At 39.0% G+C, this 17,031-nt stretch overlaps 1 protein-coding gene across 3 annotated transcripts in view; it reads left to right on the top strand.

The window, feature by feature from the left end:
• The window catches only part of SYNPO2 (synaptopodin 2), a 178,012-nt gene that overhangs the window by 54,568 nt on the left and 106,413 nt on the right, over positions 1-17,031 (top strand). The window lies entirely within an intron of this gene.

Here is a 17,031-nt window from a genome sequence, read left to right as displayed (position 1 = left end):
TCTGTAAGAGATATGTACATACTTACTCTCAGATGCATTCAAAAATAATTCACCATTACTTTCTATTTTTTCCACTGAGATTGCTGAGCTGAGCATATTTCATATGCAGGGCACTCTGTTTGGGCTTATATTATATAAGAATGAGAATAAATTTTTTTTTAATAAATTTTACCTTCTGGAGATAATAACCTTTCCTTTTTTTTACTCTCTATATTCACTGTCTTCTTAATGGTATTTCCATGGAGGAGCTTTTTATACCTTCATCAGGGTGCAGTAAAAATGCTGCTCTGTGTAAAAGGATTATGACGGTGTACAGACTTCCACTGTCAGACACCTTCCTTTGGGTAAATATTTATGTGAAATGAGGCACCAAATTTAAAATAGTCCTAAAGAAGCTGCATACTCTCCTTGACAACAACAACAAAGAAGTTTGTGTGTGCACAGTTGGTTTAGCAGTGTCTGGCATAGAGAAATAAAGACAAAAATACACTTTGATCCTGTAATATTTATAGCATTGCCAGTTTAACCATCGTGCCCTATTTAGGAATATTTTTTGAGTGAGCTTTATTTTAATATCTAAGAACACAGTCTTAAGTTGCTGAGCGACGCTGGTGCTAACTGGAGAGGATAGCAAAGTACTTGGGTGCTGTTCCGTGAAGGATGAAGAGGCAACTTGCATTGGTAGAATCTTCCTAAATTCTTGCTTACCCCAACAAAGAAGACATTGCTAACAATGAGGTAGCCACTTGGAAATGCTGTGTTAGGCTTTGTAGGCTTTTGTAGGCTTTTGTAAGAAACATTGTCTTTATGAGTTTATAACTGAGAAAGGCAAGAGACTCCATTTTGTAATTCTGGGTAATGCCTATCCATGTACGGCAGCAACTTGTGTGTGTGGTGCTCCTATTATGAGAGAGTGAGCCAGTCCGCATAGTGCTTATATTCCAGGCGACTGCAAGTGAAACTAAAATGCATCATGACTTTAAAATTTTGCATCTTTCTAAAATGCACATAACCTTCACTTTAAAAACTAAAAATAATTGTCATTGCATTATAAATCTATTCAAAATTTATATATGCTGCCTGACTTCCCTAATAGAGTTACCTGTCATGGTTTGAGCTCCTTAGAGACTCAGTGTTCTCACATGAGCATCACTTTTTGAACTGTGTTGTGTTAAACTGTGTGAATGTGCTGGCCTTGGCACTAAAGGGCATTAGAGTGCCACACACAAAGCATTATAGCCTTTTCTCTCTTCTTCTTTTTTTTTTTTTTTTTTTGAGATGGATTCTTGTTCTGTCGCCCAAGCTGGAGTGCAGTGACACGATCTCGGCTCACTGCAACTTCCGCCTCCCGGATTCAAGCGATTCTCCTCCCTCAACCTCCAGAGTAGCTGGAACTACAGGTGCACGCCACCACGCGCAGTTCATTTTTGTATTTTTAGTAGAGACGGGGTTTCACCATGTTGGCCAGTCTGGTGTCGGTCTCTTGACTTCATGATCTGCCCACCATGGCCTCCTAAAGTGGTGGGATTACAGGTGTGTCACTGCGCCCAGCCACCTTTTCTCTCTTTTGAGCTCTCAGTGTTTCTGTCAGTGTGTGTGAGCACGTGCTCTTCTAGCTCTGTCTTCCCTCCCCTCTAATTTTCTATTTCTAAATGTCTGTGGGTTAGAAAACATACTAGAATTACTTCTGAAATAAGAGTAAACTGTTTTCAGCTAATTACCCAATGGACTGCCTTACACCTCATGAAAGCATGCAAACTTTTATTTTTTTTTTCATTCATTTGACACATATGTATTGAATACCCGCTATGTGCTCGTTATTGGACTGAGGACACTGTGGTGAGAAAACTGGTCCCTGCCATTGAGGGAGACATTAGTATGATGAGGTCGGTGCTGTTTCTGAGGATGGACCACCACCCCTACCCCTACCTGGGAGTAGTCAGGGAAAGCACCCAAAAGAAGCAATGCTCGGGGCTGGATCTTCAACAAAGATGCTAGACAGGATGATTTTTCAGATGATGAAGGGGACGCTGACCGTGAGTGAGGCTGGGAGGAAGTGGAGGAGTGAGGGCGTTCCAGGCAATGCTTTTCTTCCCGCCTCCCACCTCTCTCCTGTCACTCCCATCTCGCTCCGCTTTGAGGACTCCTCTTGTTCCTGTTGATTCATGTTGGTGCTTCTCCGGGTTCTGCCCTGGACTTGCCCTTCTCATTCAGCTCTCTCTTTCAGGGCCATCTCATAGCTGCTGTTACTGTTCCTTGTAAGTGAGTTTGAAATCATTGGGAGCTAATTTGTAAATGTTCCACCTGTAGAGCGTCTCTCTTCCCTGCTCCAGAGCAGCACATCCAACTGAGTATTGGACATGTCGATTTTCATGTCTAATAGACACCGCAAGTTCAACCTTCCCTCCAGATTGGATTCTCTTCCTGGGTTCTTTGTCTCAATGAAAGACACTACCAGACAAATCTAGTCAGGTTTTTGAGCCAGAAACCTCGACTTCTTCCTTTCTCCTCCTCCCTTTCAATTCATCAGCTCTGCTTAGTTCCTTGTCTTGAAAATCTTTCCAGTTTGTCACGTTCTGTTGATTCCCAGTCACCAACTTCATTCAGGACACTGTCAATGTTTTCCTACATTGCTTCACTAGTCCACAACTGGCATCTGTCCTGCTCTTTTCCCACAATGCAACCAGAAGGATCTTCCTAATAAGACGGATCAAACCTGACCACCTGAATCAAATACTTAATGGCTTCCAATTGCCTTCAAGATAAACACTCTAAATGAATCCACCCTCCCAGTCTCCTACTGCAACTTGCCTATACCAGGCCATTTATACATTTTTTTTATCCCTGGATGAAATTTATTTCCCATTGTATTCACCTTACTGACTCTAATCCTTCCTCAGGGAAGCTTTTCTGGCCCCTCTGACTGGAATAGGGTCCCCTTTCTCTATGCTTCTTGTCTCAGTGATTTTAATTTGTAGAGGTGACTGAGTGATAACATGGAGAGGCAGAGGCTCATGTCACTAAGCTTTTTACGACTTACATTTCCTGAAAGGAGGAGGCAGCCCCACTATGCAGACCACACGGGGAAACGCCGGTGCCGTTCAGCAAGCAAAAAAGAACAAGGGGAAGGCAGAGGCCGCCGCCTTTATTGTGTTTTCCATGGGAAAGGCAAGGCGAGGTAGGGGAAACAGTTTAGGGTTGGCCAGTTTGGATAATTCTGGCAGGCTTTGGGACATAGGAGCTATCCCTGGTTGGCTGGGTTTCTAGTCCTGTGTTGATTTAGGGCAGGAGATATTGGCTTAGTGTGTGAGAGATAAAGGAACTGGTTTGGGAGATAGACTCACTAATGCTTGGTTTAATATGAAAGGAGTACTGGATGGCAAGTTGTTTACCATATTAGGAGTTAACTAGCTCTGGGAGGGACAGTCTCTCCCCAGCCCTCAAGCCTTTCTATTCCATCAAAATATCAAAACATCATAAAATACAGAAAATAAAAAACATGATTAATAAATACATTACTCTACCACCTATAGTGGCAAGGTACATATCTCACTATATTGTAACACATGTCCCAAACTTGCTATGTTGTTCTTGAGAGCAGGCATCTGTCTATCTTGTTCACCACTGTAACCCCAGTGCCCAGCATGGGGTCTCTGGCACTTGGTATTTGCTCAGTAAATATTGACGGAATTAAAAAATGAATGGACAGCTTTCTCTCTTGTATACATAGTTTGTGTTTTACCTGGAAAGCATAACTTTTTTTCTAAATTTAGATTTTGCTATATCAGTTACTATATGAATTAATTAATTAAACATTTTATTTACTTTAAATGTAAGGGTTTTTTTTTTTTTCCTTTAAAAGTTCAATCTGGCTCAGCAGTATAATGTATTACTTAAAACCCTATAAAGAGAATGACTCATCTCTATATCCCTGTGTCAGCCAGTAGTTCTTCATTGGGGATAATGTTGCCACAGGGGACTTTTGGCAATGACTGGAGACATTTTGGTTGTCACGACTGGCATCTAGTGGATAGAGGTCAGAGATACTGGTAAACTTCCTACAATACACAAGACAGCTCCCCTAACAACAAAAAATTATCTAATCTAAAATGTCAGTTGGTTGGGTGCAGTGGCTCACACCTATAATCCCAGCACTTTGGGAGGCTGAGGTGGGTGGATCACTTGAGGTCAGGAGTTCGAGACCAGCCTGGCCAACATAGTGAAACCCTGTCTCTACTAAAAATACAAAAATTAGCTGGGCATGGTGGCGTGCTCCTGTAATCCCAGCTACTTGGGAGGCTGAGGCAGGAGAAACTCTTGAACCTGGGAGGCAGAGGTTGCAGGGAACCAAGATTGTGCCAGTACACTCCAGCTTGGGCGACAGAGCTAGACTCTATCTCAAAAAAACAAACAAACAGCAAAAAAAAGTAAATAGTGATGAGGTTGAAAAACCCTTTATTAAAGGATGGTGTGTTGACAAGTTTACCTAAAAAGACCTCAAACAACCAACCGTGTCCCCAGACTTCTCCATGAAGCAATTACAAGGTAACTTGCTGTTATCTTAGAAGTAAAGACAGCAGCCCTAAGGGGAAAAGTAATTTTCGGAAGAGGACGCATGGCAAGCTACAAGAGAGGGGCTCAGTGTAAGAGCAAATAACTAGGTGCATTGAGACATGGAATGACAATGCTGAAGTCAGGGCTTAGCATGAGAACAAAAATCTTAGGCTTTTAGCTGACAGTTAAAAGGCATGACTAAATTAACATAAGTGATGTGGGGGAAGGGAAAAATTATATAGAATTTATAACTTCAAAGTTGCTCTCTTTAAAATTTGAGTTGTTTTCTCATGCTAACATGCTGCCGTTGATCAAAGAGATGCTGTCACATCTTTTTAGAACTGTCTTCATGTGTCATGCTCTTTTGAATATCATCAGTGGTGGTAAACATTGCTCTCTGAGGCAGGAATTTGGTTTTAGGAAAAAATTAAGTTACTTGAACCTATATAAGGTGAACAAGGAAAGTCATCCATGCTCCCAATGCCATTTTCATAAAAATTGAGGACAGGCTATAAATTAAGTAAATCTGACTCTAAAGGCAATTTTAAAATGAGTGTTAGAAATGTCTTATGCCAAATCAACATCATTGTGCCAAGTGTGTACCTCTCAAGGTGACTGTTTCAGGAGAAACACTCATATTGAGGTGTGTATGTTAGCAAAACATTACTTGACAGTCATGTTGCTTTCAGTGCTACATACCTACGTGGAAGTAACACCACGTTTGTGTACAACCAAATTTCTGTTAAGATGTTTACTAAAGATATTACTGTGCTTTTTATATGTTAAAGTTTAATTTCTAAGCTGTGATACTACCCTTCAAAATCTGGGAATTCCTAGATTAGGCAAGAATTTTATCCTTACGTTCTTTTCTTTGATGTCAGCTTTACTTTGGCCACATAGTAAAGGCCAGGCTTTTTAGTGTCTAGGATGACTTTTTAGTGTCAAATCAAGCACACACATTAAGTGTACTTGAGATAGATTCGTGTAATAAAAGGAGAATTAATACAATAATGCTGCCAATCTACTCCCAGTAGACTACCAATTCATTGCAGTTTGCCTGGAACTGTCCTGGTGCTAAAACTGAAAGTCATACTTCTTGGGAAACTCTTTAGTCCTGGGGAAGTCAAGTTACCCCAACCCCAGTTTCTTAACTAACTCCTTAATTATTTTTGGAATATCTACAGTGAAAAGAAAGCAACGGCTCTTCCAAAATAAATAAAAGAAATGGACACATTCATATTGGGAGGAGCAGAACAACTTGAGTCAAATAGCAACAAATACCAGACAAAACTAAGCTAAGCCACTCACTGACTCTTAATGCTGATTCAAACTAGAGTTAGATGTTCTATATTATGGTGATGGTCCAGGCCATGTTTTACTAACTAATAATAATAACAAAAAACCCAATAATAATGTAACTTTTAAAACTTTAATCCATCATGCTCAGAACGTTTGTTTCAGTTCTCTTAGCAGAAATATTTTGACAATTAATGTCTTTGCACAAGGAAATAATTGCCTTATGTAGTTTTTCAATGGCTTTGTATGATGTATCTAACAATTTTATATGATGCCTGAAAAATACTCAGTGGTGGAGTTTAGCTGAAAGTTAACATTTAAAATATACCATCAATCGGGGTGGTGTTATACAGATAGGAGAATGGTGTGGTGGTTAAGCACTGCAGTCAGGATCTTTGTTGACATCCTACCTTACCACTGACTTGTGCATGACCTTGGGCTAGTTGTTGGCCTCTCTGCACCTCAGCTCCTTAGTAAAACTTGCAACATGCGTAATTACAGTATTTATCTTCTGGCATTGCTGTTTATTAAATGGTAATGAAGTACAGTACTTAATGCTGTGCCAAGCGTAAACACTCAATAAATGTGAACCATTATTATTTGCACCTACCACAAGTTCCTAGAATAGTATTTTCTGACAATATTTCAGAGTCATATTGTCTTTTTAACTTATTTCCTATCCACTAGTACTCTTTGCAGAGGATCATGTTTTAAAAAATATACAAAGAACACAAAGAATTTTGATATGAGATGTGTAACTATATCAGTCTAATTGCCAAAGATCAATACAGTATTACTTTAAGAAAATAGTTTCAGGAAAAAAATTATCCATGACATATAAGCCTTTGCAAATGCCCCCAAATAGGAATGAGTTAAAGAAAAAAACACACTAAGCATATCTTAGAGCAGGTGACACTGAAACATATCTTACTTGGAACAAGCAAGTGAGATGTATTTGTTATACCTATTAAGATAAAAATGCTAGAAACCAAGACATGACATCCCAGGGTAATTGGTGTGCATGTTTGAAAATGCCAGATGATTTTGCCCGGATTTGTCCTAGATATTTATTTTCCAGTTTCTTAACACAATATACCTACCTCAAAACTAGGATACTACATACATGTAGTCAAAATAGCCAGCAATTTGTTCCTCAAAAGTTTTTCTTATAGCTGTCTTGATGGTAGCTATTTGACTAAATAACACTATTTATGTATTTATTTATTTATTTATCTATTTATTTATTTATATTGAGACGGAGTCTTGCTCTGTCACCAGGATGGAGTGCAGTGGCACAATCTCGGCCTACTGCAACCTCTGCCTCCTGGGTTCAAGCGATTCTCCTGCCTCAGCCTCCCGAGTAGCCGGGAGTAAAGGCGTGCACCACCATGCCCAGCTAATTTTTGTATTTTTAGTAGAGACGGGGTTTCACCATGTTGGCCAGGATGGTCTCCATCTCTTGACCTCGTGATCTGCCCATCTCGGCCTCCCAAAGTGTGGGGATTACAGGCGTTAGCCACCACACCCGGCCAATAACACTTTCTTTAACACTATTAGGAAAATACCTGGAAAAAGCAAGATGATATAAGTGTAGGGCATTGTGGATCAAGGAATGTCAGCATCACATGATCATCTAATTAGAGGCAGACTGAAAGGAAAAAAAAGGAAGAGGACTTTTATCTAAGAAGTTCCCCACATAAAATACTATAAGTCGGTCCAGATGCCATAACCTTAAAAATGTGTATCCTACTGTAATGTATATGGTTTTATTTTCTGTATGAGACATGACTTTAACGTTTAGGAAGAAAGGTAAGGAAGGCATCAGTCAAAAGCAACACTCTTGCCAAAATAAGGGCTGAAGATGTGCTGTTTTGTGACCTCCCGTGCTATTTGGAATACAGCTGGCTGATGACTAGGAAAGGTCAGTGATTTTCTTGCTCTTTCTGTAACCCAGCTTTAGAAATCTGCCACCCAAAAAGAACGGAAAAACTCTTGAAGGCTTCCACAGTCCAGCGATCAGACCGTGGTCAGCCTCTGCTTTCCTATGAAAGCCCTACACATCGTTAGCTCGTTCTCTGCTGTATTCTAAATATAACATGAAAGCAGTAACTGATGATCCCTTTTATGTTCTTTATTTTTTAGAGTTGGTACATTTATGTCTTGATTCATATTGTTAGAGGTTGTAAAATCCTAGAAAGTTACAATAAAGTACTTTAGTCTCCTTATGATTTCACTCTAACATTTCAAATCCAAGATAAAATAATTTAGCATGCCCTCTTTTCTAAACACCTTATATAAAGTGCGTGTGTTAAGAGTGAAATTAATAAAGGTTTTTTTTTTTCCCTGTAGAAATTAGTGTCATTAAAAGAAATATATTTAGGCTTGGACTTTCAGGTCAAGCCCTTTGAGTCGACAAGTTGTTTCTCTGAACTTATGAGTTGTTTTGCTTTCAGGAAGTCACAGTTGCTTTCGTGTGACTTTGTGAAGTCACAGCTGAAATTTTTGAACCCAATCCTCTTCCTAATCTGTTCTATCAAAGTGAATATTTTATTAGTGTTTTATGTTTTACAAGGGATTACATTGTTGCTTGGCTTTGAGTCAGCTGAGTTCATCTTAAAGCATATAGAATTCTGTGAACTTCAGAATTTCTCATGATTTCAGATGAATTTCTCTGTCATCTCTGTACTATCTCTTTTACAGCCTGATAGGGACATGGTTTACATCAGACACAATGTATACTTGAACAATGGTTTGTGAGCAGAGTTATATTACCTTTTATGGGCAATGATACACAGAAGGTGGCACAGCCTTTCCCTTAAGCTACATAGCAAATAGGACACAGCACTTTGTTTTTATGCCTGGATTCCCATACAATATTATTTTCGAAGTTATGTTCATGTCAACAGCCTGAGCCTCATTTAAAGCAGCATTTCCTCTTGAAGTGCAGAGGAGGAGAATGACCTTCAGTTCCAGTCCTCTTAAGTTTGATTAAAGCCACCTGCAATAAGTTTATTGCCTTGAACTCTGCTGTTTAAGCTCTAGCATCTTCAGCCCTCTTCCTCTCCCTGTTGGGGCAGAATTGGTATAATACTAATAAAACCTAGCCCAGGAGAAGTAAGCATCACACTTCTGCTTTAGAATTGATTCTCTTGTTAAAAGGCTGTTTTGAACCATATGTAAAATTAAATCAACAATGAGAACAACTTAAGAAAATGGGGCAGTTTAATTCTGGCATATGCTTTCATAGCACTGTGCGTGTGTGTTTGTGTCTATATAATATGTGTATGTACATATAAATAATATGTGCCTATGTATTAACTTTTAGGACAATGTAGCTCAAAATTGACATGGTTTAAATAACAATGAGTAGACTGGATACCATTAGTATTGTCCAAATGACTCTCATTGCTTAATGCCACCTTATTTTGGGGGATCTGATTAATGTTTGATATTTCCAGGAAAGCAGAAATAATATTAAATGTCCATAAAGGTCCAAAAGGAAACTTCTTTGGTTAGTTAATTCTGTAAGCAAAAGAAAAAAAAAAACCCTTCTTTTCCTTCTCTAAAATTTTTGTAACTAGAGGTTCAAAATGTTTGGTGTTGGTTGTGCTCTGTCTGATTTCGTATTTCCAATAGTGGTTTTTAAAAGATGAAATTTTTTAATTAGTTGATTGCACTAATTAGGTCTGGTTTGTTAACATTTTGGTTCATAGGAACAGAATGAAGAACTAATTAACCAGGTATAGGAGAAAAATCAGCAGTAGGACTAAATGTCCATTTTTTTAAGGAAGAAAAGAAGCAGACGCTCAAGAATCATGTTTTTACTGCAGTGTTTCTCAAACTTCAGTACGCACTAGAACCGCCTGGTGGGCATCTTATCAAGTCACACATCACTGCCCCCACCCTGCAATTCGGATTCATCAGGTCTGGGCGAAGGTTTAATAATTTACATTTTTGATACTATGGGCCAGGAACCACTCTTTGAGAACTACTGTTTGACCAAAACTGACCCTCCCGGGATCAGAGTACAAACTGAAGGTTATTGTCAGTGTGCTTAACCTCAGGTAACGTCCATCTGCCAACTGCAAAATGAAAAGGGGCTCTTTCTTCTTCCAACACCATGGTCCTGGAATCATGATCTTTGCTCACTTTCTCTTTTTATTCCAGAAATATTTTCTCCACAACCATTTTCTGAGTCTACATGGGGAATCCATATAAATACACAAGTTTTTATTGTAGTGTGAAAGAATCGATGCCTATCAATTTATTTTACTTAATGAAGGTAAATTCCAAACCCAGCATTTCATTTTATTGGGTGTCTTTCTTTTATGTTGCTATAAAGGGATATCTGAGGCTGGATAATTTATAAAGAAAAGAGGTTTTATTTGGCTCATAGTTCTGCAGGCTGTGCAAGAAGCATGGCACCAGCATCTGCTTCTGGTGAGGACCTCAGGAAGCTTTCAAACACGGTGGAAGGGGAAGGGGAGCAGGCATCAATTGCGAGAGAAAAAGAGAGGAAAGAGGTGTCGCACTCTTTTGAATAACCAGCTCTTATGTGAACTAATAGAGCAAGAACTGACTTGTGACTGTGGAGAGGGCATCAAGCCATTCATGAGTGATTCGTTCCCATGATCCAGACACCTTCCACTAGGCCCCACCTCCAACTGGGGACTAAATTTCAATATGAGATTTGGAGAGGACAAATACCCCAATTATATCACTCAGTTAACTTGCATGGGTTTCAAGCATTAACTGCAGTGACAGTTGCTCCTCTGTGCTCAGTGGTGAAGGATCTTTCTTGATCTAACCCACTGGAGGGTTTTAGAATAAGAAAGCCTGGGTCTCCTTGCAGACAAATAAAAATCTTTGAGTAGGGCCTTGGAATTTAAAAGCTTTCCAGGTAGTTCTAATGTGTCACCAAGAACCATTGGCAAGCCTAAGGATGCTTTGTCAATGGGAGTGATATGTCCCCCCAAGAGCATGAAATTTGATGAGGTGGTGGTGAAAAAATTGTAGCAATGACAATGGTTCGTGGATCTCTAAAGAGCCACAGTAGATAAACAGGTATATGGCAGATCCGAAGCATTTGCATTTCATGGTGGGGTGGGGGCAGGATATTATTAGATAAACAAATATCTAAAAGGACTCCCTAGGAAGTAATAATGAAAAAAAGTTGAAAAACACTACCCTAACCCTATGAAATTGCTGCTATGGGTTTTAGTAGTCCAACTTCCTTCCAAAATGCAAATCTAGTTGAATGCTGTTGCAGGTGTTGGTAGAGAAAAATAGCATCTTTAAATTCTGTTACAGCTAGGTGTGGTGGCTCACTCCTGTAATCCCAGCACTTTGGGAAGCCCAGATGGGTGGATCACTTGAGGTCAGGAGTTCGAGACCAGCCTGGCCAACATGGTGAAATCCCGTCTCTACTTAAAAAAAAATACAAAGATTAGCTGGGCGTGGTGACACATTCCTATAATCCCAGTTACTTGGGAGGCTGAGGCAGGAGTCGCTTGAACCCAGGAAGTGGAGGTTGCAGTGAGCCAAGATCAAGCCACTGCACTTCAGCCTGGGAGACAGAGTAGGACTCTGTCTCAAAAAATAAAACAAATAAAATAAAATAAAATATTCTATTACATGTTGATCACTGAACTAGGGGCTTCTACACATGTTTTCAAGTCAATCCTCATTACCCTGCACTTTTTCTTCAGAATACAAATCACAAATATAGTTAGTTTTACTTGATTTTTGTTTCAACTCTACTTTCAAAATAATTTATAGTGAAAGTTACTGTCATTATGAAGCTTACAAAAAATTCCATTTGAAGCTGTGAGGCCACCAGGTAGCTTTAGATTGCTTTCACTTTAAATAATTGTCAGATACGTTTAACCAAGTTTGAAAAAGATGACATTCTGTTAAAAGAAATCACAATAGAAAACAACTGCCACATTTCATTCTCAATAATATTGTTTTTCTAAAGAATTTTAGAAAATCATCATTTCATTAATTTGTAATAAGTTTTAGTGTATAACAGCCACAAAAGGCAGGTACATTAAAATACCAGTGGTTGCATATAATCTTTTGCAAGTATATAGGTTTGTTTTAAAATGTATCTGGGATTTTATTTTGTTCACTTATAGTGAGGCCAACAGATCAGGAGATAATTACCATTGAAAAGATAGCTTGCTACTCACAGTTTCCAAGGTTAGGGCCACACAGGACAGCCCAGGGAAGCACCAGCGTGAGTCAGAAGCAGAACCAGAGAGCGGAAGGCATGGGCAAGAGCCTGTATTGTGGTTTCTACAGGAATGAATGGACCAGACAAGGTAAGTAGCTGATTAGGCTTAGGATTTGATAATTTAAATAATTTTGGCAGGTTCTAGATTATAAGAATGGTCCCCAACTGTCTGTTACCTGGTGCTAGGGTGAATAGGACAAAGGAATATTGCTTCTTGGAGTGTCAGAGCCAGGTAGAGGAGACGTGGGAGTGTGGACTCAGGATTGGTTGGTTTACTTATGAAAATGTGCTCAAAGGCAAGTGGACTATCTCTAGGAATTAGCTAAGCCTTGGAAGCCCAGTCTCTCCTTGGTTAGTGAGATCCCACATGCCAGAGCATAAGAATACGGAAAATAATACTGTCAAAATAGGGTTTTATAGTTGATACAAGGTTGAGTCTCAGAAATTCAGATCCATAAACTCGATTGGTTGTGAAAAAGGGGAAAGCTATCCAAATGTCATGAAAAAATATAACTGTGAAGTCGGGCCCATTTCTATACAAACAGTATAAAGATAATGAAGTCTTCATGCCATTGTATACGTAAGTCAAGAGAAATCACCTATCCTAAATGGTGAAACTTGTTGGGAGGAGGCAAGTGGAGGCAGGATTTTATTGACATTGTGGTCTTGGTATTTATATCTCCTGTCTTTTTTTTTTTTTTGAGACGGAGTCTTGCTCTGTCGCCCGGGCTGGAGTGCAGTGGCCGGATCTCAGCTCACTGCAAGCTCCGCCTCCCGGGCTTACGCCATTCTCCTGCCTCAGCCTCCCGAGTAGCTGGGACTACAGGCGCCCGCCACCTCGCCCGGCTAGTTTTTTGTATTTTTTAGTAGAGACGGGGTTTCACTGTGTTAGCCAGGATGGTCTCGATCTCCTGACCTCGTGATCCGCCCGTCTCAGCCTCCCAAAGTGCTGGGATTACAGGCTTGAGCCACCGCGCCCGGCTCCTGTCTTATTTCTCTGTGTGCTTGGTCTATACAGACACAGTGTATAACTGATGGGAGTTGAGATACTTTCTATTACCTCAAATCTTAGTTTGTCTGTGCTGCTAAAAATACCACAGTTCTGGAGGCTATGAAGTCCAAGATCATGGTGCCAGCAAGTATCTGTCTGGGGAGGGCACAGTCTCTGCTTCCAAGATGCTGCCTTGTTGCTGCATCCTCTGGAGGGGGAGAATGCTCTGTCCTCATATGGGATTGAAAAAGAAAACTGGTCCCCTCTAGCCCTTATATAAGGTCACTAATCCCATTCATGAGAGCTCTGTCCTCATGACTTAGTCACTGCCTAAAGGCCCCACCTCTTAATACAATCACACCGGCAATTAAGTTTTGACACGTGAATTTCAGAAGACATTCAGACCATAGCACCAGACAATGCCAGTACATGAAGAAACAGCAAGTTTGTTGGGACCCAAGGGCAAAAATCTATAGTTTCAAAAAGTACAAATAATTTTATGATTGTTGTAGTTGTTATTTTTACTGCTCAACAAAATGAATACAGCATTGTATCAAAAAAATCTAAATTTTATAGTAGTATAGGCCACAGCTGAAAATCTAACCCAGTTATTTAGTACTAGCATGTTACCTTTCCAAACATGAATTTTTTCATAATAAAATTCATGTTGTAATATCACTCTTGAGGCTAGAAACAAATTGAAAAAAACATAGGAAACAGATGAAGATTAAAATATAAACTTTTTTAAAAAGCTAAAGTTGAATTTGAGGATGTGGCTAAGATGTGCAACCACAATGAACATATTAATATTTCATCCCAGAATTAAACTTCTCCCCCCAGTCTCAGGCAAAGGAGAGAGCCCACTCTTCTAAATATAGCTGAGAATACATCCCAAGTAAGGGGTCTTAAAAAGGATTGACCTGCACTAGGCTTTCTCAGTCCCTTCTCTTAGTCTCAACAATCAGGCAAGACAATCATCCTCTGTCTTGAAGAGTGAGTGAAGGGTGATGACAGAAGTACATAGTCCCCAACCTCCCAGCTCTGGAATAATTAGACACAGGGACTGGAAATCCCCTTATACTACTTCGAAGATTATTGTGAAGATCGATTACAGACGACATATGCAATCTGTCTATCCACAGCAATAGGCATTTTCAGTGGAAAGAGATAGTTAAACTCATCAAGACTTCATTTACCACATAGAGGATTGTTCCTTCTTCTGATAATGAAATTTAGTAAAATCACTTTTTTTATTTTAATTTTTTCCGTATCTTAGAGTAAACGTTTTAATTCATGAGAAAAGGAGATGTTCTGTATGAATTCAAGTTACTTGTAATTATGTATTTTGAATTAACTCTAATTAATTTTATATATGATTCTCAAATTTCATTCTAGTAAGATAGGTAAAATTGGTGAAAATACCAGAAATAATGTAATACCAAACTGCAAACATGAATATTATATTTTACTATTTCAATTGTTATTGTTGGTATTTTAGTTGATCATATTGGATGGTAGATACTTCATCTTTCTAGATAGAACAATTTAGCACATTTGTTCAAAAATGAGGATTTGCTGTCTCAGCAATGATACTAATATATATTATTTATTAAGAGTTTTATGCATCAGACAGTGTGCTGGTGCTTTACAAAACTTTATTTCTAATAGTATAACAACCTTGGAAGGAATTATTATGATAACAATTTTCTAAAGGAGAAAACTGAAGGTCAGAGAGATAATTTTTAAAAAATTATACAGAATCAGAGTAGTGAAGTCAGGATTCTAACCCTGAATCCTGCAAATTCCTTCCTTTAAATATGTCTTTCTGCCTTTCTGTAGGAGAATTTAACATGTAAAGGAAGAACACAAGGTTGTAGTTCCATCAGTGTAACTAACAGCAGTGACCTTGGAACTTCACTTGATTGAAGTATATAAGGGACAGGAAGACAGCCCTTTTTTAAAGGCTCAGTATAAGTTTAAACACATTGGTCATCTTCACATTGTTTGGTTGATTTATCCAAACTATGTTAAGAGCTTAGAGAACAATAGCACAGGTTTTCCTGCACTGCACACCATTGTTTTCATGGTTTTATGATACCCTGAACTTCTCCCTTTATAGGATTCATCACAATAGTAAACTCTTTGCTGAAGTTTGTGTCAGATTCTAGCCCCTGAGCGGGGCAGTGATGACTTTGTCTTATCACTCTATCCCCCATTGCCCAGCGCAGAGGATAGGATAGGTGCTCATTACATATCCATTGGCTGTTTGAATGAATTAATGACTAATGGCATGGGGTTCTCAGAAATGAGTGGCAGAGGTATTATCAACTTCAGGCAAAAAAAAAGAGAGACTCTGTAGGACTCAATCTTCCTCGAACTGTAGACTTTTTTTTTTTTTGATAATTAAAAATTACTCAGAATTGCACACACCTTGAGTCTTTCAACACTTTGTACCATATGGAAATATCTGTTATATTTTCATAATTTGCATGTATAACTACAAAATCACAATGCTTATTTTAGATTCCTAGGAATTAATGTAGATTGCCAAAGATCACCAGTGTGAAACTCATGAGCCAGCATAACATTAGGTATTGATGAGCTCCAGGGAGAATAAAAGATATTGATCTCTGTTGGTTCTCTCCAGTGAACTCCTCTCTAACAAACTGGACCCTCTGGGCTTGGTGAGGAATGGATCACAATGCAAAAAAGGTGGAACAAAATCTATGTTATGCACGTTCTCTTCCTCTCACCCAGAAGGCCATGATTCCTGCAGGTCCTTGTCTATCTCCGCCCTCCTGATATTTAGCATATGTCTGCCTACATGGAACTGCTCTCTCCTCAAGTTTTGCACCTAATTTCTCCTTAACATTGGCAATTACTTATGCTCTTCTTCCCATATAGTTTCATGATACAGTACAGTTATTATATTACAAAGCTGTACTTTCATTTCAGTTTTTAAAAAGATTAAATATATGGGTTTTCATGTAATCATATTTTGTAGTCTGTATCTTTAAAACAAAAAGTCACTTAAAACACTGACAATTTGCCTCCAAATGTGCCTTAAATATCTTCATTATTTAAGAGTGCTTTTTCTTTTTTTCCTCTCTCTCTCTTTTTTTTCCTAACTCCAGAAAGATTATTCATGGGAAAAGTCCTAGAGCCTGCTTCCAAACTGCACACAAATGGTAACACAAAGTGCCCTCTCATATAGGCTCAGCATTGCCATCTAGGGACTATGTAGCTCTCAAATGTGAAAGGATATTCAACCAAAAATGGGCATTTCAGTTTTAGGCAGAGTCTTGACTGAAAATAAGTCTGCTGCTCATGCTGAAGCCACAGTAGGGATAATTCAGGCATAAAACTGAGCCACAAGGGGAAACTACTTATTTGTATTCTTGAAATAGATGATATTTTTTACATTCTCCAAATCAACTGGTTAGTTGATCAAGTATCCTTCTGTAGATATAGATTTATCTGAAAAACCATTGTCTAATATGGTTTTATCTTTCTCTCTCTTTCTGTCTATATAGCTATATACAAGGGAGTCTGTGAGAGAGAATAATAGCTGGCATTTACAAAGTACTTTATGTGCGAACACTGTTCTAAGCACTTTACACATATTAACTCATTTAATCCTCACAATAAGTATATGAGGGAGGTATCACATTATTCCCATTTTTACAAATTAGGAAATTTAGGCATAGTAAAATACATTGCCCAAGCCCATACAGGTAGTAAGCAATGACTTGCACCAGACAGTCTGACTCCAGATTCTGCGTTTTTTTTTTTTTCTCAGACAGAGTCTCACTCTGTCACCTAGGCTAGAGAGCAGTGGCGCGATCCTGGCTCACTGCAATCTCTGCCTCCTGGGTTCAAGTGATTCTCCTGCCTCAACCACCTAAGTATCTGGGATTACAGGCACTCGCCACCACGCCTGGGTGACGTTTGCATT

The sequence above is a fragment of the Colobus angolensis genome, unplaced genomic scaffold (genome assembly GCF_000951035.1).
Source record: "Colobus angolensis palliatus isolate OR3802 unplaced genomic scaffold, Cang.pa_1.0 Scaffold345, whole genome shotgun sequence".
In the NCBI taxonomy this organism is placed as follows: domain Eukaryota; kingdom Metazoa; phylum Chordata; class Mammalia; order Primates; family Cercopithecidae; genus Colobus; species Colobus angolensis.
This window is presented reverse-complemented; position numbering and strand designations above follow the sequence as displayed.